Source organism: Mya arenaria, chromosome 9 (genome assembly GCF_026914265.1).
Source record: "Mya arenaria isolate MELC-2E11 chromosome 9, ASM2691426v1".
NCBI classification, from domain to species: Eukaryota; Metazoa; Mollusca; class Bivalvia; order Myida; family Myidae; genus Mya; species Mya arenaria.
In genome coordinates, this window is record NC_069130.1 from 66,212,168 (window position 1) to 66,232,196 (window position 20,029).

The 20,029-nt window shown below is 30.9% G+C and overlaps 2 long non-coding RNA genes across 2 annotated transcripts; one reads left to right on the plus strand and one right to left on the minus strand.

Annotated features, from left to right (window-relative positions):
- The first annotated feature begins 815 nt into the window (after positions 1-815).
- Positions 816-13,207, plus strand: LOC128203017 (uncharacterized). Its single transcript, XR_008255838.1, has 3 exons — positions 816-972; positions 8,946-9,095; positions 9,332-13,207. It is a non-coding gene; the product is annotated as an uncharacterized LOC128203017 (long non-coding RNA).
- LOC128203018 (uncharacterized) lies at positions 980-8,949 on the minus strand. The gene is made up of 3 exons (XR_008255839.1): positions 8,332-8,949; positions 6,023-6,154; positions 980-5,657 (listed from the first exon to the last, which is right to left on the minus strand). It is a non-coding gene; the product is annotated as an uncharacterized LOC128203018 (long non-coding RNA).
- Positions 13,208-20,029: the final 6,822 nt, after the last annotated feature.

Below are 20,029 nucleotides of genomic sequence, written 5' to 3' on the forward strand. Positions count from 1 at the left end.
TTGGTTTCAGAGAGAGGTTTATCCCAATCAATCGTCTTTTGCATAAGTTCGCCTTGGTGTCTGCATGATGTGGTCTATTCTTTTCAATTTGATGACAGAAATAATTGCGGCACATAGTTTAGTATCTGGATGCTAATGGTGCTGAGAGAAACCAATGTGCCAAAGCACCTTCTAGACCAATGATTCCGCCTGTGTCCTTTAAAACTATTTTCTGTAGCTTCCAGAGTGTAGTCCAGCCAGATATCGTTAAATTTGCCACTCGAAAATTTTGCTGTAAATAAGCCCTGTATATAGTCCTACTCCCTTGATAGTCTGGTCATATTCAGAACTTGAGCACTCATGCAATTAGCGTAATTGTATGCATAAATGCATCTTATTATGTTGTTCTGACTGTATTAATTGCATTTTATAGTCATTATGAATATGTAGGCAATAGTTAAAGCTTCGCATAAATATTAGCGGCCGTGTTAGACATCATCTTGAAAAGCAATGTTGTAGCACGGTATTCACAACTACAACATGCATCTTTATAAACTACAGACTAAGCCTTTCTTTTGATGTATAGAAGTCTGTGTTTACAGATACATACCGATATGGTGTCAGATTTACTATCAAATCTGCTGTACTTATACCAATTCATTAATTTACAAACATTTAAAAAAAATAGCACATAAAAAGCCCCTTACGTATGAATTTTATGCTTTAATCGTCATATACATGTTCCAAAGGTATTTTGATTCATACAAACATGATGACAGAAGCAAAGTTAAATTGGGTAAACATTTGCTGAAGGTATCAAATTCCACGTTATTCAAGCCCTTTCTTTGATACTGACTGAACGCCATATAGTTTCAAGTTAAAGAAAGGTTGTCGTTGAAAAATGCTTAATTTATCGTTATCACGGATGTTTTGGATGAATTACATCGGTTGCTCGGGCTTCATTCATTTGCATAAAATGTCTGCGACTGATGAGTGAGTACTTAAATTGATTATATTTTTAAATATTGTACAATCTTGTACACTTCAAAGTCTTCAAAAATATTTTCGCGAAAACATTATACAGTTTTGGATTGCTTTCATTTTTACATTGCTGCAATCATATCACCTTTTTATTTTGTAACCGATTGTTCTGGATTGTCAAGCTATACCTGCAAAATCAAACTGTTTATCCAAAGTTAAAATTCGATCAATATGCAATTTTGTGACATTATTTATGTAATAATTGAGACTTCATAGCTTTCAACTATGTATTTGTTAGAGTTTTTCCGAATAAATTAAATCAATAATTATTCACGACCGGACTTTACCTAGACCTAGTCACATATCCTAATCATGTTTCATTTAAATAGATGAAACGCATTTCTAACTATACCATTTTCTTATGTTGTTTATTCATTAACTTTGATGATGGTTTTTCAGTTTGACCATGGTATGTCAACTTGCCTTATCAATATCTGTAAAAAACACACAATATTCAATTTATTAAATTAATCAAAGAATGTCCGTTGCTTGTGATGTATATGCGCTATTCGTAATAAATTGCAGGAGCTTTTAATTTGTTATCAAAGAAAGAGAAATATAAATCAAACGTTATAAACATTTGCCTATGAATTTGTATATGAATGTAAACAATTTAAACAATTTGATAATTAATTGAAAAGTGAAAATGTTTTTTCCCCAATAGTTAACAACAATTTTCGTTTTGTTGAATATAAATATTACTACTTCCCTATTGCATTGTTACGGACAAAATATAAATGTGTGTAAGCTTGTATTTTATTACCATTGTCAAAATTATGACATAATACTATGTTCAATAATGAATGTTATTACACATACATCATACTTCCAAAAACATCATATATGTATAACACAATTTAAAAAATGAACACAACTATCGATCTAACTTGTTTGCCACTACACACATTTTTGCAAATGTCATTCGCTTTTGTTTCATACATGTTTACCCTTTTCTGTTATGACTAGAAACTGTCGTAGGATTCAGACATCTTTATAAGTTTGTAAAATGGAAACACAAATACATGTATCATTTATGTTCCAGGTTAAGGTAACATAGACAAACAGAAACAAATCAAATACTCAAATGGACTTTTAGTAATAAGTATGATATCATATTGTTATAAGAAATACATCGTTCAAACCTTTCTATTATAACCTGTTTTTTTTCAGTGGAAATACTACACATAGTAATGGAGTTTCAATTGTTACAAATACAAAAGCTAATATAGACATACACACTTATACTTAATTTTTAGAAAGAGAAAACACAGCTTTCGACTCTGAATTAAATCACCATTCTTAAATAGTATGGGCCTAGTAAGTACGAACCTACACTCTTGAACTCTTTACAAAATGTTTTGCTAAAATGCAATTAAGACCTATATTATTAACAAACAAACATCATAGTTTACAATCATTTGCCTACCTTGTAAAATTTCATGTGTTTAAGCTCTTCCATTGATATTAAATGGATGCCATATAGTTAAAGGTAACAGAAAGGTCAACGATGAAAACTATTTTATATACCTTTTTATTATTATTAAATATTCCGCATTACACAACACAGTAAATCATATACACACTAAATGTAAAAAATATGGTGTTATCATGTAATGTTATTTAAGAAGTGGGAGTGGTTGCCATACATAAAAATGAGAGAGTTTTATATTGATAGAGAAACAGATAAAAGAAGATGTAAAATGACAAGACAAACAAAAGGCAATGCTTAAACCAAAAAATAAATTAATTAAAGAAGCATTAATATACTTCGAAAAGGTAGGAAAAAAAGACTGTACTAGAGAGTTTTGCTTAAACGTATTTTATTACATGCAATTTCTGCTTATGTATGCTATTTAAAATATCTTTATCAGAAAAGAACACAGCAGAACAGATCAGAAAACTTGTTGTTCATTTTAGCATATACAGTTCGTCGTTGTTAACAAGCGTGCTTTAAATGAGTCCAGGCTCAATTCATAAATTTACAGAAGATTAATGTAACTGGTCGTTGAATACTTATTTAACGTGATTAAGGCGTTGCTCTTTATACTATAAAGTCCTATATTCGATTATTTTGTCACTTCTATTCTGTTTGTTATTGTGTTGTTATTTGCTGCAATAAAACTATTGTTTTTTTCACTGAATGTTGTCGTATTGCAAGTTATACCTGCCCAATAAAAATTTTAACATGATGACTTTTGGTTTTGAAATAAATACGAAAAAAGTGTAAGTAACAGATTTTGATATGCTTTTTATGTTTACAAATAGCTTTTTTTCCTCGAATTATGTGTTGATATTTCCTTTTTTTGTTGAAACCTTTCGCAAATGTTTAGGTTCTGAAAAAAAGGCTTTCTTTTGCATATTATATACGACTTATCATCTTAACTCGGTTAGTTTGTGGCTGTGTTTCACAATGTTCGAGATACAATTAAAACCTTCGTTCTTCCATTATATGAGTTTGTTTTGTACACGATAAATTAATTTATTACACACGAGTCAACTATAGGTCTTGCCTTAGCCACAAGCATTGCGAAAACAAAACGACATTGGCCATTTGTCATCGAATGATTTGATGTTACAAACTATGTCTGTCAAATAGAACTTACTATACACGTATTTATTAATAGTCTTTTGTTTTGTGATATGTATTCACATTTACGACGTTTCGATAAAGGTATCTATAATTGAATCTTAAGTTGTTACATACTCTGTATGCTAGTTATCTGATCAAGCATGTGCTATTTTTTATGTTTGACCAAGACACGAAATTTAACCCATGTTCTATCATTACTGTGCAATTGTTTGGACTATTTACAAACTGTTTCGCTCTGAAACACAGAAATGTGTTAGGTTTTATCAAACTGTGTGGTTTTACTCTCTGTCTTCTCAAATAACTAACTACACGTATGTTCAATTTGTGTACTGACCAAATACGATAAAATAAAAGACATAGATTTTTTCTAACATTATTATATATTTGTGTGTTTTTTTTCACGTTTTCCGCATTGCAATTTAGTTATTATTTTCATCATTTTGTTTTGGTTGAAGCGTAATTTGTTGCAAGTTTCTCTGAAAACCCTTACAGTGACTACAAACCGATGTAAATCAAATGATATGGAAAAGGAAATATGTATATAAACTGACGTTCGAAAGTCTATAGGACTTTATTAAAGTATTATTGTTACAAATGGGCATTTGTTTTAAGGCTGTCCGAAAGTTCAACTATTACGTAATTGATTTAATAGATTCTTAAAAATGGTAATATTAATGCACATATAGACAGTCACAAATAACTCATTGCGATAATTAACCTGGTTGTTGCATTAAATACATTATTCATCGTAAATTCAACGTACAGGAAAACAATATCAAATGTTATTCACTATATAAACTATTGATAGCAATAACAACGTAAATAAATAATTTCATGTGGTATAGTCAAGTGATATACCATTTTAAAGGTTTGGTCATTACAAACTCAAATATGCATATCTTTTAAAAATCCATCAGAATTTATTATTATTATCAGAATTGACAGAATTATGGCTCTTTTAATTTTATATTTTTATAAAAAAAATTCTGCCAAATAGGTCAAATTCACAACCTCTGAATTTAAATGAAATGAGAAATGTAAACAAACTATTTTCTTTATTTAATACAAATTTCTAAAAATCAGAGTTAAAATAATGTTTTAAGCAGAATATTTCACGATAATTTTTTTCTTTATTTTTAGGAAATTTTAAAAATGCCGCATATTTTGAAGCATGAGCTAACAATAAAGTAAAAGTTACAGAACATTTATTTTCTTACATTCACTGATGAACATTTGCATTTTCACAATGAATAGTATTATAAATAGGAAGGCAAACAAAAAAATAGTTGCTATGGTAACCATTTAATAAAAATAAAAAAAAATGCTAAGAAACATCATTTTATGTTAAACAGGAAAATTCTGTAAGTTTATCTTGGATTTCCTGACAATTGTTAAAAACGTGAACTTATCACCACTAAGCAATTCTTAACAATAAAATATAAGAATGACATTGTCAACAAATTTTAAGGGTAAATAAATTTAAGACAACATTGACAGTTTCCCTAGAACACTAGACTCTGGCTACCATGGTAACTGTTTAAAAATTGACTCATTTTCTGAATTGACATGGTAACTATCAACACGAATACATACTACTGATTGTTTAGAAACAAACAACAGGACGACATTTCTGTTTCAAACCAAATTTAATACACTTGAGTGTTTAATTATTGGAATCAAAACGTGCATATATTAAGAAACAAAATGTGCGTTCATGTATTTGTAATCATTTATAGCATGTGAAATTTTACACATAAAAGACAACATTTAATATGGAAACATATTCACTCTATAATCACTCAAAAATGCAGGAACGGTTAATGTTAATTTAAAAGAACAGTTACTTCTAACTGTCAGAAGATTAATCTTCTTTACGCTAAACTGTACCTCAATATTGCAGAAATTAGAAAAAAATCTGTGAGACACTTCATAGTATGACTGCTGCATGGTACAACCGTCGAATTCTGAAGAATTTTAATTGTCAAACTACACCAAGTTGATTTAGTAAGGCTCCATGTTGGAATTTTTGGGCCTTTTTTTCATGAACCTAAAGATATAACAAAGGAATGTTTAGATTTCAATACACATGTATACAAAAGGAAATACATGAATTCAGTGCATATGGCAACATACATATACAAATGTAAACATACAGTGTAAAAAGGTTTTAACACAATTAATAAAGGGAATACATCATGTTATCACATATGATCATAATACAGTTGACATACATACAGAGATAAGTAGGGATTTTCTAATTCAAAACTTCATTCTGTTTAACATTTTTGTCCACTTTTTGTATAGCAAATTACTTTTATGATATTTATCATTTATCTTTTCTTTCAAACTAATTCCTCATAAAGGACCATATTATATTTTTGATCGAACAAAAAATATACAATTTGAACATACAAGTAGGTTACTGTATCTGCATCAGTCAGGTGAGAGTAAAACTGAAAGTAAAACTCAGCTTTGCAATCCTTTCCATCTCTCTGAGTGGCTGAATTTGAATGACATGAATGTATGATATGGCTTTACATCTCACTGAAAGGAAGAAAATATCAAATAAAAAGAAGGGAAAAATACCGATAAATAACAAAACTCACCATGCATGAATTGTTAAAATATATACTCACAAGATTTTGTTGAAAAAGTTACAACAGCCAATAAAATATGAAGTTTCAAATCATTTCAAACACAACATTGAGTTGAAAAAAAAATGACAGCAGAGTTGAAAAGAAATGACAGCAATTGAACTGATATCATAACAGGAATTCCAATCAATTTGAAAAGAGTAATGATGTTTGAAAAGTTGAATAATATTTACAGAGAGTGATTGTAGAATGAAAGTATACTGAACATAAACATGTTTCCTGAAAGTAATATGTTAAATCATTGATGTGTTGAGATTTGAATTTGTCCCATCATTATCAAAGTATTAGTTACTTAGTGATCAATTTTGAATTATATCCAATTACAATTGGAAGGCATCCAATTAACTGTTTCGAAGATTAAAAAAAAATGCTTACTTTCTTAAATTTAAATGTGAAATGCTATATATAAGGCAGCCTGAATTATTTAATTAACCCACTTAATTGATAAAACCAATAAAACACTTAATGGAAACTTGGCGTTGTAATTTGTTTAATAGAGTTTTGGTTGTCGAGCTCTTTGAAATTAATAAAAATGGATTTGTCGGGCAATACCATTGACAGAAATTAGTTATTTGGAATGGCTTTAATCAAAAATAAAAATGAATAAATCTCCATAAAGTCATTAGTTTATTTTTGAGCAGTTCAAGCACAAGTCCTGGCATTGGGATCATTGGAGGAGGCATGGAGCTGAACAAATTAACTATAACTTAAAAGGTTTTTATCTATGTTATAGAATGGAACACATAAAAATAACTGTCAAATTTCCATTTAGTCATTAATTAGTATTTAAGCATTCAAGCACACATCCTGTCTAGCATTAAAAACATTTGCGCAGTCACCTGATTGTTGTACTAAAATTGTAATATGATAAAATTGTTCACTTTTCATCATAATATGCCTTATAATTTTTTGAAATTGAAGCAGAAACTTGTTTTAAAACTGAAAGTGACCAGATAGATAAAGAACCTGGTCTGTTGATTTCTTTAAAACCAATCACAATATCCAATTTGAAAATATAAACAATTGCAATTGACTAATCTACCTGAGTTATAAAACATTAGACCAAATTGCATGCACAAGAATTGACAACACGTAAGAAAAAGCTATCTAAACTTAATAAAACAATGATATGCATAAACCTACCTCAATCTTTACTCAAAATAATTTACTATTTACAGAGGTTGGCATTTTAAGTAAACAAGAATTACTTCCTTGGTTTAATTCGGATGCTCTCGGCTTGTAAGTTTGCATGCCTTATGAGTCATAAAATTGTTCTTACTTTTGGCCACTCTCAGAAACGATGAGTTTATAAATAGCCGTTGCGGGAAAATGCGATAGATTACTGAATCAATTGGATGCTTTTACTTTGTAGATAAAATGATTGAATATCGATGATGCATTGGTGTTTTCTTTCGATTTGGACATGTAAATCAACATGTTTGATCCCGAGATTTAGTTTAAAAAAAAAAAAAAACCGAAACACTACATAATAGTTCATAAAAGTTATTCCCACCGATGCAGGAGACGTCAATGTATGCTTGTAAAGTCATTGACAATCAAAACGGTTCACAAAATAGCCGAAAACGGAAGTATAAAATATCAGTCAAAATGTCCCAAGACCGTCAGGAAACGGTAAATTAAAATAAAAATGCTTGTTAAACTAGGCCCATTTTATATTGACTCGCAGAATGAAATGATTATTTTGGTACCGTTTTCAGCAGTTAGTATAAATGTTTGCGGGAGTTATATCCATTGGAGTAAGGGATTGTATTAACATTGTGCAGTATGAAAGCATAAAATACAAGGTCATGCTGTTATTGCTACTTATTAAGTAAACTATATTGCACTAATAAATTACACATAACCATTATACTTATTTATAATCTCACTTATCAGTACCTGCCCATACGACTATAACCATCGTTTATTTTATCTCTCGAGAACTATTAGTTGTCCCTCCATTTCTACTTTCTTTTCCATAGTATCGAATTATATCCAATTTAAATAATGACATTTATTTAAAATAAATCCTTGCTTTTTGTAAATGTATTTGTAGTAATTTCTTACTTTCCATCTGGTCAAGTACCGCAATTGTTTGATGTGTTCGTATCAGTGTTATTCAAAGTTAATACCGACACGTCATTTTACAACAAAAATGAATAATGAGAACCTAAACAGCCTCTGACATATGCAATGTATGCTTTAATCGCCATGTACATGTTCCAAAAGCATTTTTACTATTATGAACATAGTAAGAGAAACAAAAATATCATATTGTACTAATATTTGCTTAAAGTATCAAATTGCACGTAATTCAAGCTCTTTCTTTGATATTGAATTTATGCCACATAGCTTCCGTCACCTATGCATCGTAATAAATGATCGTTAACATTAGTACTTAGGAATACCTCTTTTGGTGATGAATATGCGCCATATATAACAGAATGGTTTGTGGTGAAACATACTTAATTTATTGTTATCAATAGTGTTTTTGATGATTTAAATCTGATGTAAATATGTCACAATTAGGATTTTGCCCCTTCAATGTCACTATACATGATGTGAAATCAAACTGCTGAAACAAGATCAGATTTTTCATACTATTACTCATTATGGTCCCCTTTATTATTTATCCATTATTATATCAAAAGTAAGTATTTAATATTCATGGATATAATCAGGTACTGTTGCTAGGCGTTACAAAGAGAGAAGTTCCGGAAGAGCTGCCTACAAAAGAAAGAAACCCAGCAACTGGTACTCGCCGGTCCAAAAAACCAGCGATCGGAGAGGACAGTTAAAAAGTTCTAGCGAAACAGAAAGAATGGGTGACAGTATGCTATTTGTACTTGAATAGTTATAATTCATAATCTTTTTGCTTCTTTCAACAAAAATGACTTTGTTTTGTGTTAAGGGTTCTTTACAATATAGGTCCGAATTTGCGATCGAAATATGACCGTGGTAGCATTATTTTGAAATAATTGTTTATAAGCTAAGCAATAATGCAAGTCAGCCAGTCGCTTATTTTATTTGCAATTTAGTACGTGTTATATTGTTAAATTATCTTTAGAAACAAGTGAGCAAACTGACAAAGCCGCAACTTCAGGCAGCAATTACGAGGGCAATCGAAACGGAGCCAGTGCGTGTGCTGCTTGTTTTAGCAGCCCCGGGCAATCAACCTGGAGATGGTGCCCACGAGACCGAGAAAAGGATTAAACTCCACGCTGGTATGTGTGCGGCAACTGCCGGGACATGCCAACACAAAGAGAAAGACACTAATGTAACTAAACGTTAAGTAAAGTAGTTATAGATAAACAATTTTATTAAATGTCATGTGTCATTAGAAAATAATTGTACATTATTTAATACTGCTGGTCAGTTCTTGAGATTTTTACTGAGAAATGGATACCTGATAACTCATTTTCTACTGATTACTGCTAACGTAGTCTTGTGAAGTTTCAAAGAACAGCATTCTGAGTATCATCATAAGGCTTTAAATATCTTAACATGCATGTAGTCACACACAGATAGAACAAATTGAATTGTTGGACGATATGAAATATGGGCAGTTTTCTTGTATTAAACAGTTGTAAGATATTTTAAATGCTGGCACAGTTTGTCTCTAAACCAAGTAATTAAAAATACCGATACTATTGTTAAGGTGAGCACTGAGTATTGCTGAGTACTTGCTTGAAAATTTGTACTGAAGTAAGAATGATATAAATTAGCTCATCCCTGAATATTTCTTATTTAAAATCTTAGCCTAAGTATCTTCGATTAATGCCAGTGGCTTATGATATACCTTTCCTCTTAAAGGACTTTGACCTCCTTGTTTTGAACAAGGGGGTTCTAGCCCTAACCCGTTTGATGAGGCGAGATATCCTCGTGTTTACTGAAGGGGAGGACCTGCGATGATCCAACCACCATCAGACTCACAGATAATTTATATTGTTGACGCATGGTTATTTTGGGGCTGGTGAATTCCCTCATGTGGTGTATGGAGAATCCGGGAAACTTTCCCTGATCCAAATGGACAAAGCACAGGCTTTGTGACAGGTCGGGTTCACTCGATGAACACAACTACTGCATAAACTATCAAGGATCTCTAATCATTTTTAAAATGTTAAAGTAAAATGATATTAAAACATAATGACCATGTCAAGTTTATGTATATTATTGTATATGACTTGTTTTCCAAATACGAATTTGAACTGTCCTTGATTGCTAAAATGTCATTAACTGATCATCCTTATTTCGATTTTTATGCCAGAAATCCTGTCTTTTATGTATATTCATGTTATTGTGAATATTTTCTTTTCTGCGCAAAAGCTGTTTTAAATGATGCTTAAGTGATATGTCCGTTTGCATACAACTTGCACATGTTTAAACTTTGCCTGATACCTTTGTCAGCCTTGTTTAGAAACAATCAAATGGACTTATGGCAGGCCTTTTTTTGATACTGCCCATTACTTAAGGCCAAAAAAAAACCCTGTGTTTCCGAAAACCCGACCGACCTTATTTTTTTCCTCGCCGACCCTATTTTTTTAAGCATAAAGGTTAAAATTTCAAAACTATATATATCGTCGTTATGTTCGTTGTTTCTCTGGATGGATCCTATGCGATCGGAGAATAAACTTTCATTCCTAATATGTATGACAGAGACGATTTGTCAACAGCAAAACAAAATGGCGGAGTCTGTGGAATGTCCGCATTTTTCGGGCATATATGCTTAAGATCTTTTCTCAACAGCATTGCACTTTTAAGCGGATGTCGGCGAACATTTCACCCTGTCCGATATCTTATAATAGGCAAACGCTTGTTATCGGTCCAGACGCGTTATTTATCACAGAAGACACATTTTGCTGCCGTTACCTTGAAATTTTTGGATATTGTTCGCGGTGTTATTTATCCATGTCCGAAATACACTAACTTCTTTCTAACGATTAGGCTTTGCGTGTATCATGCAGGCTAACTGCCAGGTTTCAATACACATTTCATTAATCGTTACCATAATTTATCCGCAATTATCAAGTTCTATTTATTTCGCCTAATTAAAGTCCCATCAACTGAAATTCAAACAAACAACTGCAAAAGTTAACTTATTAACACATGTTTTGGAATGAGTCGGCTGTAGATCAAACAGTACAATTTGTGACGCCTGAGCACGAGTGGTGATTAGATGAAAGGCGCGCGGAAATGGTTTGTATTTAAATCGGTCAGTCGGATACTGTTTTATCCCATTTTACTTCCAAGAGTTCGTCTAGACTGGTTAGAAAATGCCATTCGATCGAAAAAGAATAATAATCAATAACCGAGACCTTTCAAGTCATGACGGAAATGTTTGAATTCACTATTAATATGAATGAACCTTTGATTGTACGAAAATAAGATACGTAAAATAAATCCATAACCGCGTTACCTTGTTCGATTATAAACCTCGCTCACAGTTAAGAAGAAAATCGGCGATTTTCTTCAAGCAAATTAACAAAATAGGTTGATAATTGACTGTTTTGCTTGAACATTATCACAGTTTTGGAGTAAGTGAAGCGCTGGACTTGCTTTAAAAATCGACCAAGTCTTATAAACGAATCTATACAAAAACACCAGATTCCATGGGCAAAATAGGCGATGTAACACGGTAGTCAAAGGAAAAAAAATGATTTCAGACATTAAACAATCCTGTTTTACTGATTTTTTGTAAATTTTGAAACGCTTACATATAACATAGTTAATACGATGCAGCAGAATAATGCATGATCCTGCAATTTGAAATCGAAAATGAAAATAAATCCGACCGACCGACCTTATTATTTTTCGCCATATAACCGGAAATAAAGGTATTTATTTGGCCTAAGTATAAAATAAATTTATGCAATAAACAATCTTTCCCAAAAAGAAAAACAGCAGGTAAATAACTGTTAAATAAAATTTTATTGAAAAAACCCAAACATTTCCTTTATGTTAAGATTATTTTCTTGTAACAACACCATTTCATGCAAGAGTCACATATATATTGCTGTTTTTAAGGAGCTATATTATGTTTTGAAGACATTGGAGTATAAACTCTGATCATTTTCAAGTTAGGTAATAATCTACTCTAAAAACTCGTCAATCAATCGAACACATAATTATGTAAATAGATTAATTGAGCTCGAGTAACTGTTTACTAACTAATACGAAACACTCTTGATAACGATAAAGTTCATTTGTTTACGGCCAACTCTTCTATAAATGGAATTTGTATGGTTAACATTTAATAAAGAAGAATGTCATCTTGTCAAGTACTCTTCATAACAATAAATAAACTATGTATCATCGGTGACCTATCTGTAACTTGAAACTATATGGCATATATGCACTATCAAAGTAAAAGCTTGAATAACGTGAAAAATGATACTTCTATCAAAAAATTATACAGAATGATCTGTTTGCTTCTCTCACTATGCTTATATCAATAAAACACGTTTGTCACATGTATGACGATTAAAGCATGAACCTTATTAGTTAGACCCTAGTTCTCATTATTCAAATATGAGTAAAATGATATATTGGTATTTAATTTAAATAACACTGATAGTGACACATCAAACCATAACGGTACTTGACCATAACATTTTAGTTTATGATACAAATACATTTACATAAATAAATTCTTTAAATATATGATATTAATAATTGATTGATAATTTAATACTATTCAAATAAAGAGTAGAAACGGAGAGAAACGCAATAGTTGTTTGCGCAAGCACGATCAAGTTTGCTTAGAAAGTATAGTGATTATTTATTATTTTTTACTGCAATAAAGTTATCTTCATAAGGTCATCCATATGATACAATTTGGTATTGTTTTTCTGTTCTTTTAACCAACGGTGTAAAATGTCATCAAAACAATAAAAAGGTTACTTATCAAAAAGTCGTGACCGTCTGTGCAGAAGCTGATTAATGATAGTGGTGTTTGATACCTTTGTCATACCATCTATTACCTGATGTCCAGCATATTCAGTTATAGGAATACCGGTTGCCTCATCCTTCGTTACCCCAAATCAGTTTTTTTTATGATGCGAGTGGTTTTTGATATGATTGGGTAATATCTGTTATTTAAAATGTCTTTATATTTCAACAAATCCTCATATTCACCATGTACGTTTGTTTGTATCATATAACAAAGACAGTCAGTGTCTGTTAAAAGGAAATTTACAATATCTCTATCATATTTCATTAAAAATTAATTGTTATGAAAATCATACATAAGGTACTTACTGTACTTATATGGGGTAATCTCATATATTTCCTGTTGAAATTTAGGTCGGTCATTTTTAAATTTCTTCTCTTCCAATTATTGTAAGGCAAATCACATTAATCTCCAGATGTGGTTATTCGTAATCCATACCAATCCCGAAGAAAGATTCGCTACTTGTTGTTTTTTTCTAATACGTTTTAACACAAAAAACTTTCACTAAGATAAAGAAAAAAAATTGCATTATCATATGTAGAGAACATAATTATCAGTTACTTTCCCTTTCATGTAGTATACCATTAGTCCTCCGTAAGAACAGGTTAGTGTTTAATTCATAGAAATCAATGGCCTTATTGTTCTTCTTGTGTCAATGTTTGTTCTACCTTGAATTTCAGAAAAAATAAACAAGTAAATAGCATTGAAATTCGGTAGCGTGCGAATATAAATGCAATGCTAGAACTCTGGAATGGATTAAGAGGTAAGCAATTTCAGCACACTTTAATTTTTCCTAAACACTTCAAGCAGTTCCATTAGACGTTGAATGAACCAGTCAGTTAAAGATATAATGATGAAATTCAACATGTAGGATCATGTAATCACACAAAATGTTTAACTCCTAACTACTATCTTGTCTGAGTACATCGTAGGTAAAAAATCTTTAAATATTTAATAAAAGGAAATGAAGCCAAATCACATTAAACAATACCATCTGATCTAATCCAACAATATCAATATCATTGTGTCATCTACATTGTAAGATGTACAAATGTCCGTCATTAAATATGTACTTCTGCTAAAGTTTGGAGAAGAACTTTTTAAGATATATTTATCTTTCGTTCTAATCTTTTTCTAGATTGTACATGTGTTTTCTCTTTGTCTTTATAACATGTGTGTATACGTTGATGAATAAAATATGTTTAAACTAACATGTAGAATCCGACAAGAAGTAAGTATACACATTTGTAACTACAATTATAACACTTGATCATTCAAGCTGCACAATAGTATAGTCTTCTCAGGTCTAATTCACAGTTTGTAAAGTCAAGGCTTTGTTTGTTATCAAGAAAGGTTCAGGACAAATATTGACGTTATCGAAATAATTCAGAAACAGAAAACGTTCTTTGTGTAGTTGCATTTTGATTTTTTTTACGTGTCTAAATGCTTATAGATTTCACATACACTTTATAAATATAAGCTGTTGTTACTTGTCAAGGTGCCGATTAATTCTTGATTTGTGACATCCGCATCACGATATACCGGTAAGTTTATTTCTCAGAACCCCTTATTATAAGTTACAATATTTGGAATGGCATTGACAAATGTATTAAGTGTTCATTATATTAATGTTTTAGATGATTTTAACTTAACAACTGAGATATTTTGTGCACTTGTTACACGACGTATTGAGGTCGTTCCACCAATTATAAAATTCTTAATTACATTAGACCAAAATTGAATTGAAATTGAATTGAATTAAATTGAATTGAATTGATCAAATGAAATGTTAAGCTTAAAACTTGTATTTGCATGAGCCCATTTTAGTACAATCTTTGTGGGCTAAAGCAATACTTTTTAAAATAATGAGTGGCACTTTCTTACTCAACGTGAGCTCTGCAATAATGTCATTTTAAGCCATGTTACTGCATGATGTTCATTAAAGAATTTTGGTAGGTCACACCAGATACTGACATAATAGTTTATTGTATAAAATGCATATACTATGTAAATTTACGTTATATCAGATTCCGCTTATCTTGTAAGTGATTCTCGAGTGTTGGGAAAATCTTAATCGATCACTGATTTCTTTTTTATGATCTCAGATATTTGATTGTGTCGGTTTTTGAACATGTTAAGTTTTATACAGTGTTTTAAAATACAGTACGTATAGACTAATTTACTAAGCATAGTAGCACATAATATATACTTTACACTTGTAACTTCCACAGTTTACAGTATCATTATCATAATTTAGTATTATATTCATTTAACATATTTTATTATATGTACATATGTGTTTATCTTTGCCATAAAATGCTTGTTTTGTAAATGGCCAAAGGTAAATTATGTTGATTGCCAATAATACTTTGATTGAAACTTTGATTAATATAGTTGGACAATAATTAATTTGTGAATGTCAGCTAACAGAGTTCATGCTAATTCAGTCGAGTATTACAACAAATAAAAACAATTGTTTAATACCATATAAGAATTCACTTGTCAAGTATGATTCACTAGTATTACACATTCAATGAACTATAAACGAACACAAGAAAACAAATGCTAGTTTATATAATACAATTGCCGAATAAGATCAACAAATAAAGCTAGCAATACGTCAATTCGGAACAATAATAGTGATTCAGATTTGTTCAAGATACTTTTCCTGCAATGCATGTGTTTTTATGATAAAGGATTATCGTTATTCAAAGTATTTTATAATTGGAAATACTTTTTCAAAAAAAAAACACGTATTCGATTTACATATATTATAACTTGCTTCGGCTTTAAATATTTGAATGATGAAACATATAATTAAATAGTAGTACAAACACTGACAATGTAAACAATGTTGATCGACCTTTTGAAGGACGGCAAACAAAGACGTGCTAAAGTTTAACTAGTTCCATTGTTTTGGGCAATAATTTTTTTTTTTTGCTTTTTGTCCTTTTATATTGTTAATATTAATTATTTCTGTTTTTGCAATTCAAATACCAGATAAACAATAAGTCGGAATAAAAAACGATACGCCATTTAAGCATAGACAATATTTGTCAGAGATACTAGTTTTGAGTATATCAACGATGATTCAATTAACTCGTACAAATAAGAAAAAAATAAAAGACCATATTCAGTTGTTTACGTTCATTTTAAACGTATTGGCACTGCAACGGAAGCCGCGTTGGAGTTTATTCAAACAATATCAAAACGTTATGGATCGAAAAATTGCCAACCGCCGTCTACTGAAGTAAACCCAAGTGTCAGATGAATATAAAAAGAAATGCAAAACTATAACAAAAATCACAGAACAAAATGAATAATAAGCTTAATTGACGATGGTAGAAATCATAATATATTCTTTTAAAAAGCTAATGCTCATATATAAATTTCTTTATATAAAGAAGCATGATATTTCTGCTATATTTAAATAGAAATCTAAACTGAATAATCCAAATATATGAACTATACACAATAATTAAATTCAAATATTTCATATATGCGTCACCATAAATTTAAGAAACATATTTGTTTTGGGATACTTGAATTCAGCATCAAACCCTATAATTTATATGTGACGTGCTATGCATTTCTATTTTAGAGGGTTTAATGCTAAATTTAAATATAATTATTTTTTTTTATAATAAATTCACCAAAGACTTAGCTCGTCATGTATCCTGCATGTTTCATTTAACTTGGATCCTAAACGGACAAAAGGTTTTTTATCAAGTTGTTCGACACCATTGGTTGCATTCTCAAAACACATCAATTATACCTATAGTTTTATGGTGTATATGCACCAATACCCAACCATCATGAAATATCCACATGAAAGAAAGTAGGAATCGACAAACAGGTAAATACTACTAAATGTCTATGAAGCATTTCGCCTATCAGACATAGCGTAAATTTTTACAGAATGTCGAAGTATATATATTCACTTGCAATACAAACCTGCAAAACCTTTTTCAAATAAAACAAAACACGCCTGTTCTCCGAATTGAAGTCTTAAACAAATCCACCGATGTGCGAACCATGTAGTTTAAGAAAAGACAGTATAATATTTGTCTTCCTGTTTGGGAAGCCAGAAAAAGGGAAACAACTCAGACGCTCTCCGAAGATGAGTCAATGCTGAATTAAGACATTGTGCAAGGAAAGTGGATGACTCATACCATAATATATCATACAAAGGTGGTATATGTATGTGGCGGAATACAGAACATGTTTTAGCTGAAAACATTTTTATAATTAAAGTTGAAAGCGATGTGAAATAAAATTAACAAACCAACCAAATTTCATAAGTTATGTGCCTAAACGACCAAGACACATGATTATAAAATGCGCAAACGATGGAAATGAACTACCACAAGTTGAGGAGAGTGATTTCGAATAAATGAAAAACAACACAATACATGTGTGTAATAGGATATCTATATGAAAAACTACGGACAAAAAGCACTTATTTCAATGTGAATATGTGATGGGTTTCTTTTAAATAGACAGTTACAGTTCATAACTGTTTAAATGTTTGTCCGTATCATTCTTTGAATAACGTTATTTGGCAGGGTATAGTTTGCAAAATGACGGCCTTTGTTCACTCTTTACACAACTTGTTCAAAATGATGTTCCGAAATATTTATGAAGAAAATTATTCATTTACACAGATCATAACAAATATTCTCCAAAAAACCTTAGGGGTGAAAAATAGATTTAGATGTCTACCATATAAGTTTCTCGATCATATTTCATTGTATATAATCATTAATATTTCATAATTGATTGGATTGACAAATGTTACAAGTTTTTCACGAAAATTGTGTTGGTTGCTTACAAAGTACTTTACTATAAAATTGGTTTCGAACCTGGGACATAGGCTGACCTAAATAAAGGTATAGCTTGTACAACACTTAGAACGGGAGAACATATTCAGATTTCTAACACTTGCAACCTTGTGAAATCCGGTAACTGTTTTTATCAAGAATAATTTTAGTATCGCCAATCTGTGTGGATTACAAGCCACAAACATTTTGGTCATAAAATCTTTCAGTCCATAATGACAATGATTTTAATTGACCAACATGGTTATTTGATTGCTCGCAACACTGACAAATAAAACTTTTGTTTAGTCCATTATTATGTTACAACTAGGATATTTGTATATTGCATTATATTATGATTGTTTATTTAGTTTGTTTTGCTGAATTATAACACTTCAAGTTTGACTAAAGCATAACACAGAACAATTGCTAAAAGTACGATTTGTGTCCCGATATGTGAACTAAAGACAACAATATCGATCACATATTACCGTAAGTTTTAAAGAACAAAAAATCCATATTGAAAATAAAGCTTTAAAACACTTTAGAATCAAACCTCAAATATGTATACACACAATATTAATAGTCGACTATAAATTGGATTTCAAAACAAAATGTTCGGTTGTATCATTTTTGTACAATACATGTGTCTTAAAAAACCGATAACTGATACTATATAGAAATATTGTTGGGTAAACGCATCTCCGCCCCGTAGGTATGTATTTATAATTTACGGATTTAGTTGGTGCCCCGATATTGGATATACGAGGCAAAGGAAATATATTGGGTTAGAGAGACTCCGAATCAAAATATAGTTTTCTGCTCCCAAAGCATGCTCATTTCTTGCCCCGTAACTTATAAAATGCTTCAATGACGTTGCGTCATTCATCTTGGAGGCAGAATATCATACAATATGATTAGATTACTGATGCATTAAAAGCATTGGTCGTCAAATGCCATTTTCTCTTCATTTTACTCGAATCCTAAACGCACAAAACGCTTTTATCATATTGTTCGCAATATTTGGTTGCAAACTAATGACACATCAATTAAACATACACATACTTACTTGCAGCCCAGCTCATAGGAAAGTAGCATTTTAATAACTAAAGGCTACCGCTAAGGACGGTTGTATAACCAATACTATCACGATTGTTGTATGTATACTTTCAGCGCAGAGTGACGTAAAAGCCATGGTTCCTATTACTTATCTTTATAATAGAACACGGACAATTGTCCATGACGTCAGACGGTTAACAGTCATATTTCCTATGACTGTTAATTTTTGTCAAATTCTCTCTTGAGAACAACATGGTGTATATTTACAAACAGCGGACCGCCATGACAAATATACATCATATGAAAAACAGTAGGAAACCGCCAAACAAAACAAATCTTCGCAATGAAGTTCTAAATAATTTCAATGAAAACTTGAACCAACGTAACCTGTGTCTTTATTGGACACATGAAGTAAACACTTATCAGATTTGGTTGTTGTTCACTTAGTCGCAGTTCATTCCATGCATCACCCTTGCATCGGTGAAACTAGTGTGAACGATATCATTTCAGTAAACACAGTATGATAATTGTCATTCCTGTTGAGGATGACAGAAAATGAAAAAAATTCAGACACCATTGAAAAGATAACAATGATGAATACAGATATTGTAAAAGAAACAGATGATGGCTCTTAACATAATTTAACATACAAAAGGTATTCTAGGTGTGCTGTGGATAACAGAACTCTGTGTACGAACAACATTTATAGTTTAAATAGACTACTACGTGCTATGGAATTTACTACATACCAACTGTCAAAAGTTTTGTGCCTAATGACCAAATAACACATGTATAAACAACGGAACAAATAGACAGGATGTGTCACATTGCGGAGAGTGATTTTGGAATAAAGAAAAAAAAAATTATCATAACAATTAAATGAGTCAAACGTCATCTGTTTAAATGTGATGTGTGCATCCGAAAAATGATTTATAACTAT